Source organism: Rutidosis leptorrhynchoides, chromosome 8 (genome assembly GCF_046630445.1).
Source record: "Rutidosis leptorrhynchoides isolate AG116_Rl617_1_P2 chromosome 8, CSIRO_AGI_Rlap_v1, whole genome shotgun sequence".
Lineage (NCBI taxonomy): Eukaryota > Viridiplantae > Streptophyta > Magnoliopsida > Asterales > Asteraceae > Rutidosis > Rutidosis leptorrhynchoides.
The window spans coordinates 173,120,643-173,145,208 of NC_092340.1; the positions used below are offsets into that span (position 1 = coordinate 173,120,643).

Below are 24,566 nucleotides of genomic sequence, written 5' to 3' on the forward strand. Positions count from 1 at the left end.
GACTGGTGGACCAGTGAGTGGAAGTGGTTGGTCGTAGGACAATTGAGATTGTTGGGCTGGATAAGGTGGGTAGCGATAGCGAAAAGGCTAGTTGCTTCATTGAAATAGGTTAACCCTAGGTTGTTGATTGAATTCGAGATTTGATTGACGAGCTGGGTATTGAACGTAACAAACTGAACCGTCAGGGTTTTCGTACTCAACTTGATATTCTTCAATGGGTTACGGGTTGGTACAATTAACACAGGCCTGAGCATGGTTAACCTGCTGCGGCTGCGTCTTCAATTCTCCGAGTTGTTTAGCGAGAGATTCCATCTTATCTGTGAGGGATTTGATGGCCTCCATTTGATTATTAAGTGCAGATACTGGGGCAGATGATGAATTTGTTTCACCACTGTTCCAGTCATGATGATGCATTGTCATGTTCTTGAGCAACTCCCATGCTTCGTCTGCGGTTTGGTTCATCAGATTTCCTTGAGCTGCTGTATCGATCGTCGTCCTATGATTTACCGTAAGACCAGTGTAGAAGGTACAGATTTGAGCTGACCATTCTATCTGGTGATTAGGGCATTTCTTCAGTAGGGTTTTGAATCGCTCCCATGCAGTGTAAAGAGATTCATCATAACTTTGTTTGAAGTTAATGATGTCATTCTTAAGTTTGGTTTGTTTAGAAGGAGGGAAATATTTGGTTAGGAATTTAGTAGCCATCTCCATCCATGACGTGATGGAATCTTTTTCCATTCCTTCGAACCATGTTTGAGCATGATGAGTGAGAGAATAGGGAAACAAGTATAGCCGGACTATATCTTGTCCTATCCCTGGCTGTTTGTAGGAGTTCGAAAGAGATATGAATTTATCAAGGTGAGAATTAGGATAGTCATTCGGTAATCCATGAAATTGACCACTGTTTTGGATGAGCTGTATAATGTGATGCTTTAACGCGAACGAGTGTCCTTGAATCTGTGGAAATCTGATCGGTCCTCCTCGACCTTCAATCGAGGGTTTGTTATTGTGACGACCCAGAAATTTTCGACCAAATTTAAACTTAATCTTTATATGGTTTCGACATGATAAGCAAAGTCTACTAAATTGAATTTCAAAATTTTTGAACTATTTTATGAAATCATTTGACCCTCGACCAGTTTCGACGATTCACGAACAACTATTTGTAAATAGATATGTACATATTTAAATATATACATATATATTAATTTGAAATGTTATATGATTCAATTTTTAGAATTTCCTATGCAAAATAAAATAAAATATGATATTATAATAATTATTATTTAAAACATAACTATATATAAATAAAATATATTGAAAATAAATATTAAATGATTGTAATAGTCGTTGGACGTATCGATTATTATTTAGAGAAGTTTAATTCGAACTTATATTATTTTTAAAATAAACGGTGATCCGAAAATGAGTTCTATAAATTTTAGGCTAATAAAAATGTATTTAGAATCTAGTTATTTAATTTTAACACTTTTTAATATTTTTCCCAGAATCGAGCGGGACAGTTGATAAAATTTTTATTTATTAAATTAATGATTGAATTTTATACCATAATGACCAAAATAAATAAATATAATTAATTGATAAATATGGAATTTTTCTGAAGATTCTTAGTTCGTCACTGATTTTCGTCGGAGTACGAAATAATATGCCTATTAAAACTGTCGGTAGTTAAATGACAAATAATAGGCTGCTTACTATTTTAAATTGATTGGTAATTGAATTACTGTGTGTTGTTCGTTAAATTGTACGCGTTTTAGATTCTTGAAGTGGAGATATTTTTCCTTTATATTACTGTTATTATCCCACTACTACCTTATTCTATATAGAGTTATAGATATAATATATCCACAAGAACTGAATCAATCTATCTTCTCGCTTGTATACCACCACTTGTACATTATCTCTCTTTCTTCCTCTCCCTGCATATGATAACCATCACTCAAGAACCCATTTCAATTCATGTTCATGTTTCGGTTCAAGAATCAAATCACTGTCTCCACTTTTACTACAACCCAAACCCCAAAACCATTCATCTAGTACGTTTTCGGTTTTGTGATTTACAAACCCATTTAATCACCACTCACCACCCTCCGATTCTGTCACACGATCACCACCCTTATTAAATCCACCACTATCACCTCTCATGATCATCATAACCGTCGCCCTAAAAACACCCCTAAAACCTCACCACTACTCGTGCCATGTTGCACTATTACGAAGGAAAAGAACAACAACAAAAAAATATAGAACAAACAACCACCATATCGGTAAACCACCATCTTCCTCATTCAATCGTCACCCACCATGAACAACCCATCACCACCATGTACCATCGTGACCTTATTGTTGCTGACCAAGAACACTACCACCTCTCTCTACCTCACCATCTTAATTTCTTGTGAACCTAAAAACCACCACAACCATTAACCCGTTAAACTGAATTTCTATTTCGTATTAGAACACGACCACCCTCTGGCTACAACTACCTGCCATTAACAAACCAAACTCAGCTGTTACTACCTTTATACTTCTGTTAACAGTCGATTACAACCACACACCAAACCCACTTCAAACCAAATTTTTATTTATTTATTTCTGTTATGGTTTCACGTCACTGCTATACTTAATTCTGTATTACTCAATTGCTCGAGGTTCTCCTGTCCAAAAGCCACATCACCATGGTTCGTGAATCCGAGGTCAGCCCTGCACTTGTTCAGTGCCGTCATATGTATTTTTACTAAAAAATACAGTATTGTGAGTTTCATTACTCCCTTTTTAAATGCTTTTGCAATATATATTTTTGGGACTGAGAATACAAGCGCTTTTATAACTGTTTTACGAAATAGACACAAGTAATTGAAACTACATTATATGGGTGAATGATCGAAGCCGAATATGCCCCTTTTGCTTGGTAGCCTAAGAATTAGTAAACCGATCTACTAATTGACACGAATCCTAAAGATAGATCTATTGGGCCTAACGAACCCCATCCAAAGTACCCGATGCTTTAGTACTTCGAATTCGTTTTTATCATGTCCGAAGGATTTCCCGGAATGATAGGGGATATTCTTATATGCATCTTATTAATGTCGGTTACCAGGTGTTCGCCATATGAATGATTTTTGTCTCTATGCATGGGACGTATATTTATGAGAAATGAAAATCTTGTGGTCTATTAAAATGATGGAAATGAATGTTTATGATAAACTAATGAACTCACCAACCTTTTGGTTGACACTTGAAAGCATGTTTATTCTCAAGTTTGAAAGAAATCTTCCGCTGTGCATTTGCTCATTTTAAAGATATTACTTGGAATCATTCATGGCATATTTCAAAAGACGTTGCATTCAAGTTGTTGAGTTAGTAAAGATTATGATTAAGTAAATGACAGATTAGATCATTTATAGATAGATATTATGAAATGGTATGCATGCCTGTCAACTTTCGATGAAATGAAACTTTGTCTTTTAAAACTAATGCAATGTTTGTAAAATGTATCATATAGAGGTCAAATACCTCGCGATGTAATCATATGTTATTGTATTCGTTCTTATGGATTAGGACGGGTCTTTACAGTTATTTTCTGCTAAAGTGACGCGTAACGCCATTTAATTTTTGATTCGTGCTTCCTTGCGTACTTTAGAGATTATTGCGTCTGGATCAGGTATGAAAAACAACGGCCCTGGTCTAAATAGGGTTTGGATCATACACTGGGTATGCCTTTTTGTTTTTAATATTAAGAAGACAATTTAAATTTCTAAGGTAATCTAAGGTAATCTTAATCTAAGGTAATCTGATTTAAAGTAATCTAATTTAATCTAAGATAATCTAACTATCCTAAGGTTGGATATGTTTTTGGTTCTTGCTATTGATTCCCTGGCATTTTGATAACAGAGCTTCGTACGAACTATTTAACAAACCAAGTGGTCAGGCCGACTACGGAGAGGCAGGATCCTTTTGGTTCCAATATAATTGGAGACTGTTCAGAAAATCCAACAACCAAGTTCGTGTATAATTGTCTTTCTTAGACACCACTAAACGCTTGTGAATAAGTTTGATAGATAGCAGTATTATCTTATACCAAGTCCTTGGCAGCGGCGCCAAAAACTAGCTTCCCTCTTGATATGGACAAAATGGACAGTTTTATTTGTGCGGTGTCGTTAGGTCGTAACACGTCAGAATCAACCACCAAGAGGAGGGTACTGTTTTAAATTTATATTTAGCAGGGCCTAAATCGTACTACTCCTTATTATGAGTAAGTGAAGTATGACCTCGGGTTGTATTTTTAAGATATCAGTAGAATCGGACCTATATTTAAAGCTTAAGATAGTTATAAAGGAGTAGTGGTTACCTAATGTTGAGTTTTTCTAGTTTAAAAGATAGATAAAGTAAATGCAATAAAATTCGTAATTCAGATAAGGTTAAAATAAGGGCATACTATGATTTCATCAGTTATTCTGCCGAGACTATGGAATGTTGGCTCATGAATAGATAGTGGCCTTGTATTCAATACACTGGTCCTAAACACCCCTGTCGTAAGACATGTCACTGGGTAATGCGATAGGCTTGAAGATTCTGAATAGACAGCAACGTCCCTTACCCCCGATGCCCGTGCAGTCTGACTACAGGCATACACATTCAGCGGATCATCCAATTGAGCGACTCGGTTGGGTGACGTATTAACATTCAACAAAGGTCTAAACTTTCTTAAGCATAATAGAATACAGGTTTTACCATATCCAAGAGACGTGATGTGTTTCAATGCTTTCGTTAATGATTGGTTTTAAAAGATAGTTAGGCCCTTTAAAAAGAGTTCAACCATAAAGAACACCATGGCCAAGTCCAGTTGACTTCCATGAACACGTTTGGTTATCCTAACGGTCCAATCCTTTATGTGTTTAAACAAATAGTTCCTGAATTAACTAAGAATCCTTCAAGCGGGGTGCAATGCTTGAGACCGCGTTATGGTGCAGCTTACAACAACCGTTGTGCTTCAACATGCACGTACGAGTTTATATGCTTCGTGACTACACTATCATGGTCTGGGACCGACAATGTACTAGGGGTCTAGTTAGATGTTTTACTACGAAAGAGTCCTCAGTCGGAATCCAAAGCTTGATAGACTTACTACAACCAGTGTGCCTCAGTTGATCTTACGTTGTATTCGATAGATTTCTCTTACCAAGGGGTGACACAGATAGTGTACTCTGAATCGGGGTTCGCGACTTCCCAATAAGAGAGCCAATAACTACGTTCTATTAGTTGGAAAAGTGATTGAGTTTAAAGCATAATCGTAAAGCATTTCAACAACATACACAAACCATAACATTATTTCGGCATTATAACTGGTTATATCATAGCATACACTAAAGATAACTACTAATCATGGCAACAACAACACAGAACATAATGATAAAAGACATTATAATAAGATAAAGTATAAAAGTACCAGTAGATTAAACGAGTTCCGAATATAAAAGTGACAACTTCAAACTCCAGACCGCTCCTAATACAATCTTCGGCATTCTTCTCCGGGTACTAGATTTCCCGTACGGAGTCCAAGACCTTGAACGTATGACTAATATTGTACAAGAGAGAGAAATAAGTGAATTTAAGTGTGCGTTGGAATGAATGACAAAGACCCTTTATATAAGCATGAAATTTGCCTGCAAATGGCTGGCAAAACATTTGGCAAGCCGTTTGGCAGGCCGTTTGCCAGGCAAGCCCGTTTAACGTGCCAGTTTGATCTGGGCATATGGCAGGCCGTTTGCCATACTGGAAAGCCATTTGGCAGCCCGTTTGGTAAGCCGTTTGGCTTGCTGATTCTCTGGATCGTAACTTGATTTCTTGTCTTTCACCATTTTCGCTCTAGAATCTTCGTTTTAGCTCCGATTCTCTTGATTCTTTTTGTACCATCTTCGTCAAATTTAACTGACGAAGCGAGTATTTTGCCGATAAAGTTCGAATCTTTCTTGTTTATGGGCCTTAATACCAGGGTGAAAACGTGACTTTTTAGCCGATATCAGGTTTTAAGTTGGTTTATTATGTAGTCTAGCTCTTATTAAAGAACTAGAAGTAATTTTTATGTTTTTAAATTGTTGTTTAGATTTTGAATATTATCTCTTAGGAAAGAGATAATTTAAGATACGTTCTTAATGAATTAAATAACAAACTATTAAGATAAAAGAATAAAGCTTAAGATAAACAATTATAAGATAAAAGCAGTTGCATGAACGGATAACTTACACGGGAATTATATTAGACAAATTTCATAACTTATATTAACACGAAGCAAGATAATAATCATAGACCAACTTTTATCCCTAGAAGGTTAAGATAAGTGTTGCATATCATTCAATAAGTAAGACTTAAAACATATGTTAGCTAAGTGACGTTCAAGGCTAACATCTTAATTCTTAGTTTTCAATTCAATCACATGGTACATATCTATTTAATCTTATGATGAGGATCAAATACATGCAAATAGATTAACAAATAAATATACTATTAAACTTAAGTAGATCAATTCAAGTTACTAGCTGAAAACTAATCTTTACCCAGTTTTCATGCAATCATTAACTAAACACATCCAAATAAAGGATCTTTGATTAAGCCTAAAAATATTAAATTCTATTATATAAGCGTGATTCAAGTTCAACAAAATTATCATTACCAACGTTGTTTAACTTAATTGCATGCAATCCAATTACCAACTTTAATTGACTAGATATAAACAAGTTGAGTAAATCGAATAATATATCATTGGATTAAGTGTTAATTAACCATAAAATCATGTTATTTAATCATTAAGCATCACAAACAAGTTTATTAAAACATAGAAGATTCAAAATAGTTTAAATAATCATCACAGAAAATCAGTCTATACAGATCTAGAAAATCCTGAAACTGCACAGAATGGCCTCACAGAAGCCAGCGGCTTTGGCTCAGTCAACCAGCGGCTTGGACTGAGGAAGCCGGTGGCTTCATCTGATTCCCAGAAAAAGTTAGTTTTCATCCACACAACCACTATGAACGTTTAGTTAATAATGGTAGACGAACAGTAATTAAAAACAGTAAATAAAATGAAAGAATAATAATAAAATAAGATTGACATGTACATTAGCGGTAGAATGAAGATAAAACTTGAATTATAACTTGATTGGAACCCGATTATAATGTTGAAACTTGAATAAAAACCTAAAAATAAACTAAGAGTTTTCGTACTTAGGTGAAAACCGTAAAGAGTAAACGAAATTGTACATTTAAACTATAACAAATGGCCTCTATTTATAATGTGCAAAATCGGTGGCCCAAGCCGGCTTCCCTTGGTTGTTACTCCTTCTCCAAGTTAAACATAATCCCAAAGCCCGAAAACGCGTATTTGGGCTGGCCAAGCTGGCGGCTTAGATGACAAGCCGGCAGCTTTAGTGATCCGTAATCTTTCTGATTGTGTTGCCCTTTTTAGCTATTTCTTAGGCTTTAAGTACAAGAAACTGTACCTAGCCGGCATTTTGGGTATCAAGCCGGCGGCTTCATTGTTGTTTCTCGAATTCTTGTGTTATTCTGCAATATTCTGTAATGTTCTGGATTTTATCACCAAGCCGGCGGCTTCCATGCTCCCTAGCCGTCGGCTTTTTCAATTTTTTTGCAACTTTTATCTATTTTTGATCCTGTTTAATACATGTCTTAAATAAAAACATTAAAAATACCTTTTTCCCCTTTTTACCCATTTTTATGTTTAAGTTGTCTTTAAAATACCAAGATAACTCCTTAAAATGTTATGAAAATATGTATAATTTAGGAGTAACGATATATCTATTAAATCAATCTGTAACGATTGAGGAGCATCAGGCTTAAAAGCTGATTAATCTTTTAAGAGATCACCCTACTGAGGATCTGATAAATCTACTGACATTTTATAGTGTCATGGTGCGTCCCTAGTGTGTGAGACAGTATTCCCTTATTGAGATAAGTCTAACCACAAGTCCATGTTTGATGCTGAGTACTGGTGGATTTCCAACCAATGATAGAAATGAATTTTCAAGAGTTTTCGTTGCCCTACAACTGGTCTGGACTGCAACTTCTGACACAAGTCAGCAAGTGCGTCATTCGGAAGACTTGACTTTCTTAAGGATGGAACAGATACATCCCGCGTAGTATGGTAGGTGGTGCACATTATTCTTGTTAGGAGAAATAGTGCAATTAAACCAAAAATAAAATAAAAACAAGTTAAGGTCCGGTTTCTGACTACCCGTAACAATCTATAACAAGGGTACGTGAAACAATCTCAATGCAACAACTGTGATAACATCTCCAAACAAGCTCAACAAAATAACATACAACTTAGCTTTTAAGTGTTTTAAAATTTTAAAATTTTAAATTTTTTTAAATTCTTTAAAATTAAATCAAAACTAAGAAATAAAGTCAAGTGTAACCAATCCGAGTTAATTTATATCTCAACCTCCCCCCCCCCCCCACACACATATAAACAATCATAGACAAACACATACACACACACACACACACACTTGAGATCTTGTAATGTCCTCATTACATGAAATCAGATGAAAGTAATGTAAATTCATGAGGGCAGTAGTATAAGAAGATAAGTATAACCGAATATAGAGCTGAGAGTCATGAAATTGAGTGATAGACCGGCCTGCACCAGATGTCATTGCTCGATTGCTTCCACAAAATGTTCATCATCAATGAACCTGTCATGAATATACAAACACAAAAAACACAATAAGAACGAAAATGTTTTTGGATTTTCAAAAGTGTTTCAAATGTTTTTGGATTTTTCAATTTTCAAAAACAACACTATATAAATTCTACAAACACGTGTGAATGTTTATTCCAGAGTCGTGCAATCTACTTACTCCATGTCTCAACTAAAACCGGGAGCGTAGGCTCTATCATCCTCTAATCCTCATTAGCCTACAACTCTACCATCCCCATAAAGCTTAGACCTAAGCTATGTGTCGGTATCTCTAATCACCTACATCAACTGAACAAGGTTATCTTTTTCTTCGCGTGGCAAGCTACACACTAACCGATCACACAACTTATCATCACCTCTATCTTCAGCAACATGGACCTGCTTATAAAGTTTCCTCATGAAAGTGTCAACCACAAGTTCATCAACTAGCTTCACAACACTAGGCTCATTAGGTCTCAGGTCAATAATGGGTTGTAATTCAAAATCCTACCCCACACATACACACTTATGCTTTTCATCATCTACTTTCACTAACGAAGGAGTCAACAAGGAATCATGTACAGCAAAAATAGTTTGAATTGACTCCTTAGCCTTAGTTGGATTGTGATCAATTTTGTCACCTTCCCTTAGGGATAACTTTCCCCTTCAACTAACATTCAAGCGGTAGCAAGAAAAGGTCTCCCTAAAATGAGAGGGATATTGGTGTCCTCCTCGACATCCATGACGCCACAATTTGACATAAGATTTAAATTACTTACCCATACAAGAAAATTATCCGCCATACCTACAGGGCATTTCTTATCCTGTTCTTATAAACGGATACTAATATTCGTAGGTGATAATACAGGAAAGCCTATTCTTTTATATAAAGATAAGGCATAACATCTAGGTTGTGCGTAAAAGTGTGTGATGATTCTTACTTTATTTTCAACTTTTAAATTTATATTATCTAATTTACTTTTCACTTTTAGCACCCAAACGAGCAACAAAAGCCGATCAAGATAGTATAGTAATTAGTAAGTAAGGTTATCGTCCCAAGATGTGACGACCCAGAAATTTCCGACCAAATTTAAACTTAATTTTTATATGTTTCCGACATGATAAGCAAAGTCTATAAGGTTAGAGTCTCAAAAACTTTGCACTGTGTTTATATATACATTTGACCTTTGACTGTTCCCGACGATTCACGAACCAATGTTGTATATAAAATATTGATAAGTATAAAAATAAATGTATATATATATATATATATATATATATATATATATATATAAGTTATATATATTATATAATACATAATTAATAATATGTAATATTAATATATTAGATATAAATACAAGTTAAGGATATAGTATCATAATACTATTTTTATTACTCTCATTATTATTATTAATACTAAATACTAATATCAATATTAGTATTAATTATATTATTATTATTGCTATAATCGTAATTAATAAATTCTAATAATTTTAGGATTATCATAATAAAGTTCCTTATTATAAATATTATTATGAGAAGGATTGAAATTACAAATTAATCATGAATTAAATAAATTATTAGTTATTACTATCTTTAAAATTATAATTCTTATTATTTATGTTTATCATTACTATTATTAAATATTATTAATATATTAAAAATAAATATGAAAATAAATATATAATATTATTATTATCAATACTAATATAATAATTATTATTATTATTATCATTAATAATATTATTATTATCAAATTCACAAATTTTTTTATTAATGTGACTTATTATTAATATTACTCTTATATTATTATTGTTATTATTATTAATATTAATATTATTAATATTAGTATTTGGATTATTATTAATATAATTATAATTATTAATTATTAATAATATTTATATATAAATCGTACATAAAGATCTTAGGGGATCATAATCTGTTTCGTGTCACTTTCATTCTGTAGATTAATTTTGGATTCTGTCTATAAATGATTAACAATCGAAATCGAATCTTGACCTAAGACCAAAATCAGTTTGTAGTCTTTCTCTTTTATTATTATTATTTTTTTCTCCTTAGTTGATTTTTCTACCTTTTAGCCTGTCGACCTATTCACTTCATATGTACTCGTATTACTCAGAGTTTTGAAGGAGTCCAATCAACTTTACATCTCCATTATCAATTACCACTATTACTTTTCTGCAATTCAAATTAAAACAGAAATTTTTTTTAAATAAACCAGTCGCTGCTCTACTCTTGGGTCATTTAATCAATATCTCGAAATCGTATTAAATTTCAAATTCCTTAAATGTAGTTTTGTTAGGATTATATTACTCAATCTTTCTGCAAATTTTCAAACTCCAATTCCTCAAACTGAGTTTTAATTTGAGAGTCAAAGATTTAATTTAAAAGTCAAACAATTTATTCATGGAGAAATTTGAGTTTGTTTGTATGTTTCATGTTAAATTAACGAGTCCTTTAAACTCTTTCATGTTAGGATCGTGGCGTATTACAGTCTCTAAATATGAAATTGATTTGAGGTTCATACGAGTTCATAAGCAACCTGATACAGTGTCTGTTTTTATTTCTTTCCTTTTTTTAATTGAATTCAAACACAGACAATCGATTTCTGTTGCAGTTAGGATTATAAAGGCAACACTTAATTTGTTTTTACGACTAGTTTATGATTTATGGCCAATTAATTTTGTGAGAAAGAAGATGAAAAGAGGAACAGACAAATACGGGTTATATGTAGATGGAGAAAAATTTAAATCAGGAAATCAGAATTGGATGAGTGGTCGAGAGTGTTTCGGGTTAAGCGGGAGGTCGTGGGTTCGAGTCCGGGCGTGGACACTTTTGTTTTTGGAAGCTTTTCATTTAAGGTAGTATTATTATTATTATTATTATTATTATTATTATTATTATTATTATTATTATTATTATTATTATTATTATTATTATTATTATTATTATTATTATTATTATTATTATTATTATTATTATTCTTATTATTATTCTTATTATTATTATTATATTATTATTATTATTATTATTATTATTATTATTATTATTATTATTATTTTTAGTATTATTATTATTACTATCATTATTATTTTTATTTTTATTTTTTTTACATTATTATTATTATTATCATTAATTATTATTACTAAAATTACTAATAGTATTATTATTTTTATTACAACATAAATTATTTATAATTATTACATATATCACAAGTATATCTAATTTACTATCTTTAATATAAAAATAACATATATATAACATTGGAAATAACAAATGTATTACTAAAATAAATAAGAAATATATAATACATATATATAATTGTTCGATTACAATTAAATATATTAATAAACATACAAATGATATAGGTTCGTGAATCCGAGGTCAACCCTACACTTGTTAAATGACGTCATATGTATTTTTACTACAAAATACAGTAGGTGAGTTCATTTGATTCCCTTTTTACTCTTTACATTTTTGGGACTGAGAATACATGCGCTGTTTTTGCAACTGCTTTATTAAATGCTTTTGAAATATATTTTGAACTGTGAATACATGAAATGCTTTTATAAATGTTTGACGAGATAGACATAAGCAAAACATTCCTCGAATGAATTATTATGCAGACAGAAGTTCTGCGGATTATTATTGAATTATGTGGACATGATAATTGCCACCATTGAATTATGTGAACATGATAATTGCCACCATTGAATTATGTAGACATGATAATTGCCACCATTAAATTATGTGGACATAATAATTGCCACCAATTGAAGTGAATGTTATGTATCGAGAGAATGATTTTATACACAGGTTATGTGAATGATATTTTTGTACACGAGATATGTGTACGTTTACTAAGATTTGTGAAAAAATGATTTCGTACACGAGAAAGGTGCACTGTATTTAAAAGATATCGCATGTACATTACAGGTGAGTATAGGATTCGGGTCCATTTGTACCATGCAGCATTTAAATCTTGTGGTCTATCAAAATGATGAATTTTATTGTTTTATGATAAACCTATGAACTCACCAACCTTTTGGTTGACACTTGAAAGCATGTTTATTCTCAGGTATGAAAGAAATCTTCCGCTGTGCATTGGCTCATATTAGAGATATTACTTGGAGTCATTCATGACATATTTCAAAAGACGTTGCATTCGAGTCGTTGAGTTCATCAAGATTATTATTAAGTCAAGTATAGTTGGATATATTATGAAATGGTATGCATGCCGTCAACTTTCGATGTAATGAAAGATTGTCTTTTCAAAAACGAATGCAATGTTTGTAAAATGTATCACATAGAGGTCAAGTATCTCGCGATGTAATCAACTATTGTGAATCGTTTGTAATCGATATGGACTTCGTCCAGATGAATTAGGACGGGTCATTTCAGTTGGTATCAGAGCGGTGGTCTTAGCGAACCAGGTCTTGCATTAGTGTGTCTAACTGATAGTCGTTAAGATGCATTAGTGAGTCTGGACTTCGACCGTGTCTGCATGTCAAAAGTTTTGCTTATCATTTTTGTCAGAAATCATCTGCTTATCATCCTCAGGAAATTACCTGCTCATTATTCTTAGTCTAGACACGTTTACTGCAATGATTGCATGAATAGTGTATAGACAAAATTCGTATCTTAGTGTATCTGCTAATCCATATCTTAGCGTATCTACTACTGTAGGCTTTATCTGACACGTTTCCTTAATTCCCTCCGCAATCTACGGGACCTTCTGTACTATATATAGGTATTAGGTATTCTATGTAAATTAGAATATCATCCGATATCTAAAAAACATTTCATATCATAAATCTTCTAACTGTTCGTGTAAGATGGATCCTACACCTAGCCTGGATTCCATTAGTTCTGGAAGCAATTTCAAAATGTTTATTGAAGTAGACTCCGAAGTTAATGAACCCGAAGTGTCTCCACCATTTAGCTATTTTTCTTTCTGGAGGAGATGGGGGTGGGTCCGAGACTTACTCACTCGATGGATAAACGAAGAAGGTGAACCCTACCGTGAACCAAACTTACCCCCTAACATCGGAGAAAATGATATACTCACCGGTGAACCTATACGCAACACTGTTTTCACCCTTCTTGCCAAAATTTTCCACTTAGAAGGTCGCATTACTGCAATCTTAGAAAATATTCAACCTCTACTTCCGAATACCAATCAAAGGGGAATATTAGGAGAAGTTAGAGAACTTCGAATCGATAATCAAGATCTATCGAATCAGATGAGTGGGTGGATAGAAATGATAGAGGGTAGGATAGAAACCCTGACAAGAATAGTGCGCGATTTACAAGCATCACAAACACCACAAGCACCATCAACATCAGCATCGTCACCACCAGCAGTATCGACAGCATCAGCAACACCAGCAGCATAAACAGTACCACCATCAGTAACCCCAGCAGTACCACCACCGACAGCAACATCCGTATCCCACATCTCAACATCACAACCTGTCCTACGAACATCAACATCATACGCACCATAGATACCAAAGAGTACCAACAATAATGAACGATGAAGTATTGATCCATAACTTCATTAATATTCTGCGAAGAATATGTGATTCCTAATAGTTAACGATGAAGTATTGATCAATAACTTCATTGAAGAAATATTCTGCGAAGAAGAAATATTCTGCGAAGAATATGTGGTTTCTAAAAGTTTTAGAGATTACTTATTTTAGCTCAAATCGAAAATTATATGAGTTTAATATCAAATTAACTCATTAAATCCATAATTACATCTGAAGAAAAAATATATGTATATATGTTTTCATAAAGATTGTAATTAAAAATTCTTTTGTACAAACTGTTAATGGTGAAAATATTTTAACGGGTAGGTAATACCCGAGGAATATTTAGATTTCACATTAAAAAGTTACACTGTACATTCCTTGAATCTGATACAATAGTCATCTACTATCCTACTTACATCCACATATATACGTATCCGTTCATCGCAGAATAACCATTTTCACTCAATTTCATATTCGGATTTTGACCTATCAGAATCCAACAAGTGGCATAATGAAGAAAATATTGGACAAAATAAAATTTGTTAGAAACAAACAAGCTAACTATGAGCAATTGTGTTAAGAATCCACGCTAACAAAATCCTAGCTAACTGTTCCTAGCTAACTGTTAATTCCGTATTACATTTTATTTATCGCAGTTTATTTATCGCAATTTATATTCTCGCAATTTTATTTATCGTCATTTAATTTCTGTTATTTATTTTACGCACTTTAAATATCGGGACACATATACAAGGTTTTAACATATCATATCGACGCATCTATATATATTATTTCGAATAACCATAGACACTCTATATGCAGTAATGCTGGAGTTAGCTATACAGGGTTGAGGTTGATTCTACAATAATATATATAATTTGAGTTGTGATCGAGTCTGAAACATGTACACGGGTCACGATACGTATTAATTAATTCGAATATTATATAATAAAAAAACTATATATGAATTATTGGACTGTTAACTGTGGACTATCGACTGTGGATTAATAACATTGGACAATTAAAATGAATAAAAATATTGATTATAACATATGAAACTAAACATTTCTTCAAGTTTGCCACTTGATTTGATCTTAAACCTCGTTTGTATCTTGACGATTATAATCTGCGTTCAAACCTTTCCTAATTCTTAAAAACACCTCAATCGAGAGGATGAACCAATCGCACTTCATCTACGTAAGAAGAGATTGATGCATATAGTTATGCACTTGAAAACTCTTGGAACATGAGTAAACGTTTAACACGTATCTGTGTTAATTCCTTTACTATTATTATTACCAAAAATAACTTGGTAATTCCTTTTAAAGTAGCAAATTTTATCACAGCTCCAGCAAGTCAACTTCGACTTTTCGTTCGAAGCAACTTTATTATCACCTTGATTCATATGCATACTCTTTTATTATTACCAGAGAACCTTTTATATTCCACCATATTACCAGCAGATGTACCAGCAACCTCGTCGCTCCTTGGTTTAAATCTCTCCGACAAATCACTATATTTATCTATTGAAGTCTCATCATGTGCTCATTCGCATCTTGTAACAAGAACTATCATACCAATTACTGGAAATTAGCAAATCTGTATTGTGAGTCTCACAACGTTTCCACATCAACAGTTATATGTATCCATATAACATTTATCTCTTAGAACTATGATCTTCCATTCTGAAACTCTGAAAAGCACCTAGTCTGCGAATTAATACTCTGAATTTTAAAAAGTGGAATGAAGCAACAAAAACTGTAAAAGACATCAACAGCCAAACGTTGATGATAAAGAATTGTATGTTGGCAAAGCTCAGAAAAGTTGGAACTGAAAAATGGATTGAGCAAACTACGAAGGAGTCTCTGAATAAATCACAAGGACTAAACTTATACATTAAGAATCCTGATGATTCTGTTTCTGATGAAATCTTTAGCGAATACCTTGCTTCTAACTCCAAACTCCTGTGGACAAATTTTCTTCACCATCCTTCGATATTAGAAATTCCAAGATATCATCGTATCTTTCATTATAAATATCCTCCATATTTCTGAAGATATTTTCATAACTATTCTTATCCGAAATCATTAATCTTTTCATGCTATCAGTGTTACATCATATAGAAACTGTTAGTTTCTATATTCTATAAACTTTTGAGCTTAAAATATGAATGTTATTGAAGTAATGTTGGGAACTGATGCATGAGTTAGTATAATATAATGACACTTGATCAACGTGATTATATTACAGTAAGTCATGCTGAGTTTCTAAATGGAACATGATGATTCACAGATTACAACGTCATCATGTGTCATGTTACATAACTCTTTCATTCTGATTAATTTCGGAACCTATCAAGAAAATATATTATTGATAGTTCTATTCTCAGTGATTCAGGTAATTTGACAAAACAAATCGTGCTACTACCATTCCTTTCTACCTTGTATATTATGATAATTCGAAACTCCATACCTATGAATTTTGGACCATTACTTGCGAAAAGTAAACAAAAGCATGAAGCTCCGAAATAGAAAGGGGGTATAAATCGCAGCAAATAAGAGAGCGCATTAACTATGGATGACAATAATTATAGGAGACAGAAGCAGGGACATTGAAATATAAGTGAAGATATAAAATTCAACAACAACGCAGAAATTACAAACCATGGATATTAATACGAATAGCAATATAGAGACACGGTAGAATTAAGAATAGTATCACCCCAAGGTAATAGTAGAAGTAAACAGATTCTTCTGATGGAAGATTGAAAAGAAGGATGATAGAAATGATAATTAGGAAAATATCAAGGATTAGAACGGGATTAAGCGTTCACAATCTTTTGGATGTATGAATTAAGAAAGAAAGTATTGAAATGGTGAGAGTAATGGAACAGAAGAAGTTGATTTATAGTAAAAATATCCGACAGAGCAATCAGGACTGATAACCGCATTTAATTATAGAGATCCTAATTTCTTTAATCACCGAAGAAGCAAATCTTAATCAGATCACGAAGATTTTCTGTAAATCTCTTGAATTTCGGAATTCAATCAAGACAACGTCAAAAGTTATGACGAAACTTATCTTCCTCATTTCACTATCTTGTGATAGCTTCACCTATACACTTCAAGTAACCGAATCATTTTATCTACATTACTTATTAAAGATAAAACTCTATTTATCAACTCATATTCGTCATGAAAACATTTTTATGGTTAACCATGACGACCTTACTCAAATTTTGGGACGAAATTTCTTTAACGGGTAGGTACTGTGACGACCCAGAAATTTCCGACCAAATTTAAACTTAATCTTTATATGTTTCCGACATGATAAGCAAAGTCTATAATGTTAGAGTCTCAAAAACTTTGCACTGTGTTTATATATACATTTGACCTTTGACTGTTCCCAACGATTCACGAACCAATGTTGTATATAAAATATTGATAAGTATAAAAATAAATGTAAATATATATATATATATATATATATATATATATATATATATATATATATATATATATATATATATATATATATATATATATATATATATATATATAAAAGTTATAGATATTATATAATACATAATTAATAATATGTAATATTAATATTTTAGATATAAATACAAGTTAAGGATATAGTATCATAATATTATTTTTATTACTCTCATTATTATTATTAATACTAAATACTAATATCAATATTAGAATTAATTATATTATTATTATTGCTATAATCGTAATTAATAAATTCTAATAATTTTAGGATTATCATAATAAAGATCCTTATTATAAATATTATTATGAGAAGGATTGAAATTACAAATTAATCATGAATTAAATAAATTATTAGTTATTACTATCTTTAAAATTATAATTCTTATTATTTATGTTTATCATTACTATTATTAAATATTATTAATATGTTAAAAATAAATATGAAAATAAATATATAATAATATTATTATCAATACTAATATAATTATTATTATTATAATAATTATCATTAATAATATTATTATTATCAAATTCACAAAATTTTTTATTAATGTGACTTATTATTAATATTACTCTTATATTATTATTGTTATTATTATTAATATTAATATTATTAATATTAGTATTTGGATTATTATTAATATAATTATAATTATTAATTATTAATAATATTTATATATAAATCGTACATAAAGATCTTAGGGGATCATAATCTGTTTCGTGTTACTTTCATTCTGTAGATTAATTTTGGATTCTATCTATAAATGATTAACAATCGAAATCGAATCTTCACTTAAGACCAAAATCAGTTTGTAGTCTTTCTCTTTTATTATTATTATTTTTTTCTCCTGAGTTGATTTTTCTGCCTTTTAGCCTGTCGACCAATTCACTTCATATGTACTCGTATTACTCAGAGTTTTGAAGGAGTCCAGTCGACTTTACATCTCCATTATCAATTACCACTATTCCTTTTCTGTAATTCAAATTAAAACAGAAATTTTTTTTAAATAAACCAATCGCTGCTCTGCTCTTGGGTCATTTAATCAATAGCTTGAAATCGTATTAAATTTCAAATTCCTTAAATGTAGTTTTGTTTGGATTATATTACTCAATATTTCTGCAAATTTTCAAACTCCAATTCCTCAAACTGAGTTTTAATTTGAGAATCAAAGATTTAATTTAAAAAGTCAAACAATTTGTTCATGGAGAAATTTGAGTTCGTTTGTAGGTTTCAAGTTAAATTAATGATTCCTTTAGTTTCTAATAGGTAAATGCAAACTCTTTCATGTTAGGATCGTGGCGTATTACGGTCTCTAAATATGAAATTGATTTGAGGTTCATACGAGTTCATAAGCAACCTGATACAGTGTCTGTTTTTATTTCTCTCCTGTTTTAATTGAATTCAAACACAGACAATCGATTTCTGTTAAAGTTAGGATTATAAAGGCAACACTTAATTTGTTTTTACGACTAGTTTATGATTTATGGCCAATTGATTTTGTGAGAAAGAAGATGAAAAGAGGAACAGACAAATACGGGTTATATGTAGATGGAGAACAATTTAAATCAGGAAATCGGAATTGGATGAGTGGTCGAGAGTGTTTCAGGTTAAGCGGGAGGTCGTGGGTTCGAGTCCGGGCGTGGACACTTTTGTTTTTGGAAGCTTTTCATTTAAGGTAGTAGTATTATTATTATTATTATTATTATTATTATTATTATTATTATTATTATTATTATTATTATTATTATTATTATTATTATTATTATTATTATTATTATTATTATATTATTATTATGAACATTATTATTATTATTATTGTTAGTATTATTATTATTATTACTATCATTATTATTATTATTATTATTTTACATTAATATTATTATTATCATTAATTATTATTACTAAAATTACTAATAGTATTATTATTTTTATTACAACATAAATTATTTATAATTATTACATATATCACAAGTATATCTAATTTACTATCTTTAATATAAAAATAACATATATATAACATTGGAAATAACAAATGTATTACTAAATAAAATAAGAAATATATAATACATATATATAATTGTTCGATTACAATTAAATATATTAATAAATATACAAATGATATAGGTTCGTGAATCCGAGGTCAACCCTACACTTGTTAAATGACGTCATATGTATTTTTACTACAAAATACAGTAGGTGAGTTCATTTGATTCCCTTTTTACTCTTTACATTTTTGGGACTGAGAATACATGCGCTGTTTTTGTAACTGCTTTATTAAATGCTTTTGAAATATATTTTGAACTGCGAATACATGAAATGCTTTTATAAATATTTGACGAGATAGACATAAGCAAAACATTCCTCGAATAAATTATTATGCAGATAGAAGTTCTGCGGATTATTATTGATTTATGTAGACATGATAATTGCCACCATTGAATTATGTGGACATGATAATTACCACCATTGAATTATGTGGACATGATAATTGCCACCAATTGAAGTGAATGTTATGTATCGAGAGAATGATTTTATACACAGGTTATGTGAATGATATTTTTGTACACGAGATATGTGTACGGTTACTAAGATTTATGAAAAATGATTTCGTACAAGAGAAAGGTGCACTGTATTTAAAAGATATCGCATGTACATTACAGGTGGGTATAGGATTTGGGCCCATTTGTACCATTCAGCATTTAAATCTTGTGGTCTATCAAAATGATGAATTTTATTATTTTATGATAAACCTATGAACTCACCAACCTTTTGGTTGACACTTGAAAGCATGTTTATTCTCAGGTATGAAAGAAATCTTCCGCTGTGCATTTGCTCATATTAGAGATATTACTTGGAGTCATTCATGACATATTTCAAAAGACGTTGCATTCGAGTCGTTGAGTTCATCAAGATTATTATTAAGTCAAGTATAGTTGGATATATTATGAAATGGTATGCATGCTGTCAACTTTAGATGTAATGAAAGATTGTCTTTTCAAAAACGAATGCAATGTTTGTAAAATGTATCATATAGAGGTCAAGTATCTCGCGATGTAATCAACTATTGTGAATCGTTTGTAATCGATATGGACTTTGTCCAGATGGATTAGGACGGGTCATTTCACAAGAGACGCAGAGCTTTAAGACTTGTTATTTATATTTAGTCTATCTCTTAGAAAAGAAATAGAAGTATAATATATAATATATATTATATATTATAATTAACTTTTGGTAAGACTATCTTAGGAAAGATAGATTATGAGTAGATTTTAGTTCATATATATTAAAAGAGTGGTTATTCAAACTTTTGAGTTATAAGAGATTTCGATTATTAGTTTCATAACTTATAATTTATAATCAAGAAAATAAAAATTATAGACCGATTAATATCCTAAATTATAGCATTCATATAATAGCATGATAAATATCATCTAAATCTTATTGTAAGGATAAAGACAACATGCAACTATATTGACAAATAGATAAGCTAATAAACCTAATCAGATTAACTCAAGTTACTAGCTGAATGTCAACCTTAATCAGAATCTCATGCAATCGACAAACGAATTCACTTAAACTAAGGTTCTTTGAATAAACCTAACACGGTAATTTTACCATATAAGTTCAAATAATGTTCATCCATCTATTACTACTATTAATTATTAGCTAGATTTCATTCAATTCAAACACTTTGTCCAATATGTCAAATCTTAAAAGTTGGATAAATCGAGCAAACGAAACCTTAGAATTAATTACTTGTTAATCCTAGTTTCTATTCACCTAATCATTAAGCATGCAATTCAAGATCCAAATCATAGCAGCAATAAAGAGAATAAACACAATCACTTAAACATAATTACACAGTTCTGATCAGAGACCAGAAACTGTGGAATTCGAAGCACAGAAGCTGCGGCTTTGAGTGGCCGGTGGTTGTATGTGACGACCCGGAAATTTTCGACCAAATTTAAACTTAATCTATATATGATCTCGACACGATAAGCAAAGTCTGTAATGTCGAATCTCAAAAATTTTGAAGTGTTTTCAATTGTGCATTTAACCCTTGACTATCCCCGACGATTCACGAACAAGTGTGTAAATATATATATATATATATATATATATATATATATATATATATATATATATATATATATATATAAATGAGGATATTGAAAATAATAAAATATAAATGAATCATTAGAATTAAAATGTAAAAGTAATAAATAGAATAATTAAGTTCTATTAGAATAAAAACATAAATATATATATATATATATATATATATATATATACATGATATAAACCTATATATGAATATATAAATATGAATTCTATTTATAACTATTATATTATAAAATATATGAAATATATAAATATTAAATATTTAATAAATATAGTCATATCATATATAATATGATTAATAAATTAAATGTAATTACAAGTTGAATTATAGTTGTAATATTACTATTTCATTCATTATGATTATTAATATCAATATTAGTACTATAAATATTAATAAAGATTATAATATGAAATTTGATACATTGATTTGTTATAGTATCATATTTATTAATGTTATTGTTATCGTTATATCATTACTAATATAACTAATAGTGAAATTATAATTTTAGCTATTATGATTTATATTAGTATTATAAATATTATTAAAATTATAAATTATTATTATTATCATATTACTATCACTTTCATTATTATTATTATTACTTATCATTAGTAAAATTATTATTAATAATTATCAATATACTTGATATTAATATTAGTATTTTAGTATTATTATTAGATATTAATGTTAAGAATTTATTATTATCATTATCATAGTTGTTAGAAAATAATACAATTTATCTGTTATTATTATTAATATTATTATCATTTTATTTCTATTATTGTTATTATTAGTATTATTATTATTATTATTATTAATTTCATTAACAATATTATTATCAAATTCATCAAAATTATTATTTTTGTGACTTATTATTATTATTACTCTTATTATTATTAATTATTATTATTATTATTATTATTATTATTATTATTATTATTATTATTATTATTATTATTATTATTATTATTATTATTAGTATTTTGATTTTTTATAATTATAATTATTAATTATTAAAATCTATTATATAAATCGTAAGTAAGGTTAGGAATCAGAATCAATTTGATGTTGCTTTCGTACTGTAATAGCTTTACAAACTCGTACCAATCACGAATTAATCAGAGAGATAAATTACAAATTCTGTTATAAATCAAAATCATAATTTTGTATTTTTTTCCTCTTGTTTCTGTCCGTTCTTCCTTTATTCATGATTCGTTGTCGACTAATATCATCACAATAACACAAGACTTAATACATTCCTGTCTCAGCAAATATCATTCACTTGTATCACATAAACCCTCTGCTACAATTCGTGAAAACACACAGCAATTCAATGAAATTAAAACCCAGTCCCCTGTTCTTGCTTCATTCTTTCAAAAACTCGATTTTGAAACAAAATCTAAAATCCATAAGTGTAGTCTTGTTAGGAATCATTCATTCCAACTTTCTGCAAAATATAAACTTCCAATTTTTCATATTGAATCTGAATTTCGAAGTCAAAGATTTATTTTCAAAAGTCAAACGTTTTGATTCTTGAGAAATTCGGAGTTTAGTTGATGTTTCAAAATCAATTGATGGTTCAAACAGGTTCTAGGATTAATTTACAATCTCTTTTATTTTGTAATCACGAGCTAAAACATCCTAAATTTCAAAATCAATGTTAGAGTTTTTTTTTGAGTTCTTCGCGTCTGCAGCAGCCATTTTTATTTTAATTTATTTTTCTGTTAAAACCATTCAACCACAATTAAGTCGATTATGTTTAAATATAGGTTTCCAAAACCAATTCTATGATTTGTTGTAACAAACTTTTTAGCCTGATCGATCACAGTTTAGGAAGCAGAAGATGAACAAAGTAGGAAACAGAAATATGGGTATTATATAATTAAAATGGGTATAAATCAGATAAACTAAAACAGACGAGCGGTGTTGGGTGTTGACGGGTATTTGAGAGGTCGGGGGTTCGAGACCCGGCTGAGCCATTTCTTTTTATTCCTAATATTGGAGGTAGTTCTCAAATTATAATTTGATTATTATTATTATTATTATTATTATTATTATTATTATTATTATTATTATTATTATTATTATTATTATTATTATTATTATTATTATTATTATTATTATTATTATTATTATTATTATTATTAGTTATTATTGTTATTATTGTTATGTTAATTGTTATAATTACTATTATAAATTCAAATTATTATTAGTAATAAAGTTAAAATCATTATATAATTATTAATATCATTTTTATTAGTATTATTATTAATATTATTATAATTAGTATTAATGTGATTAATAAGGTTATTGTTATTAATATTAGCATTTCCATTAGTATAAGTATTATCATTTAAAAATCATTAGTGTTATCATTATGTATTATTATTATTGTTATCATTACTAATAAGGTTATCAAATCATTATAAGTATTATTATTAATATTATCATGAGAATCATTAGTAATATATAAGTATTGAAATCATTATCATAATTATCGTTAATAGTAAAATTAATACTTTTACAATTATTATTAATATCATTATTATTATTATAATTAATAGAATTATTAACATTATTATCTTTATTAGTAATACTACGTATTATCATTATTATCATTTTTACCATTACTAATATTATTTTTACTACTTTTAACAAACAAACGATA

At 29.9% G+C, this 24,566-nt stretch overlaps 1 non-coding gene across 1 annotated transcript; it reads left to right on the forward strand.

Annotated features, from left to right (window-relative positions):
* The first annotated feature begins 550 nt into the window (after window positions 1-550).
* On the forward strand, window positions 551-656 carry LOC139865158 (small nucleolar RNA R71). Its single transcript, XR_011764681.1, has one exon. It is a non-coding gene; the product is annotated as a small nucleolar RNA R71 (small nucleolar RNA).
* The last annotated feature ends 23,910 nt before the right edge of the window (window positions 657-24,566 follow it).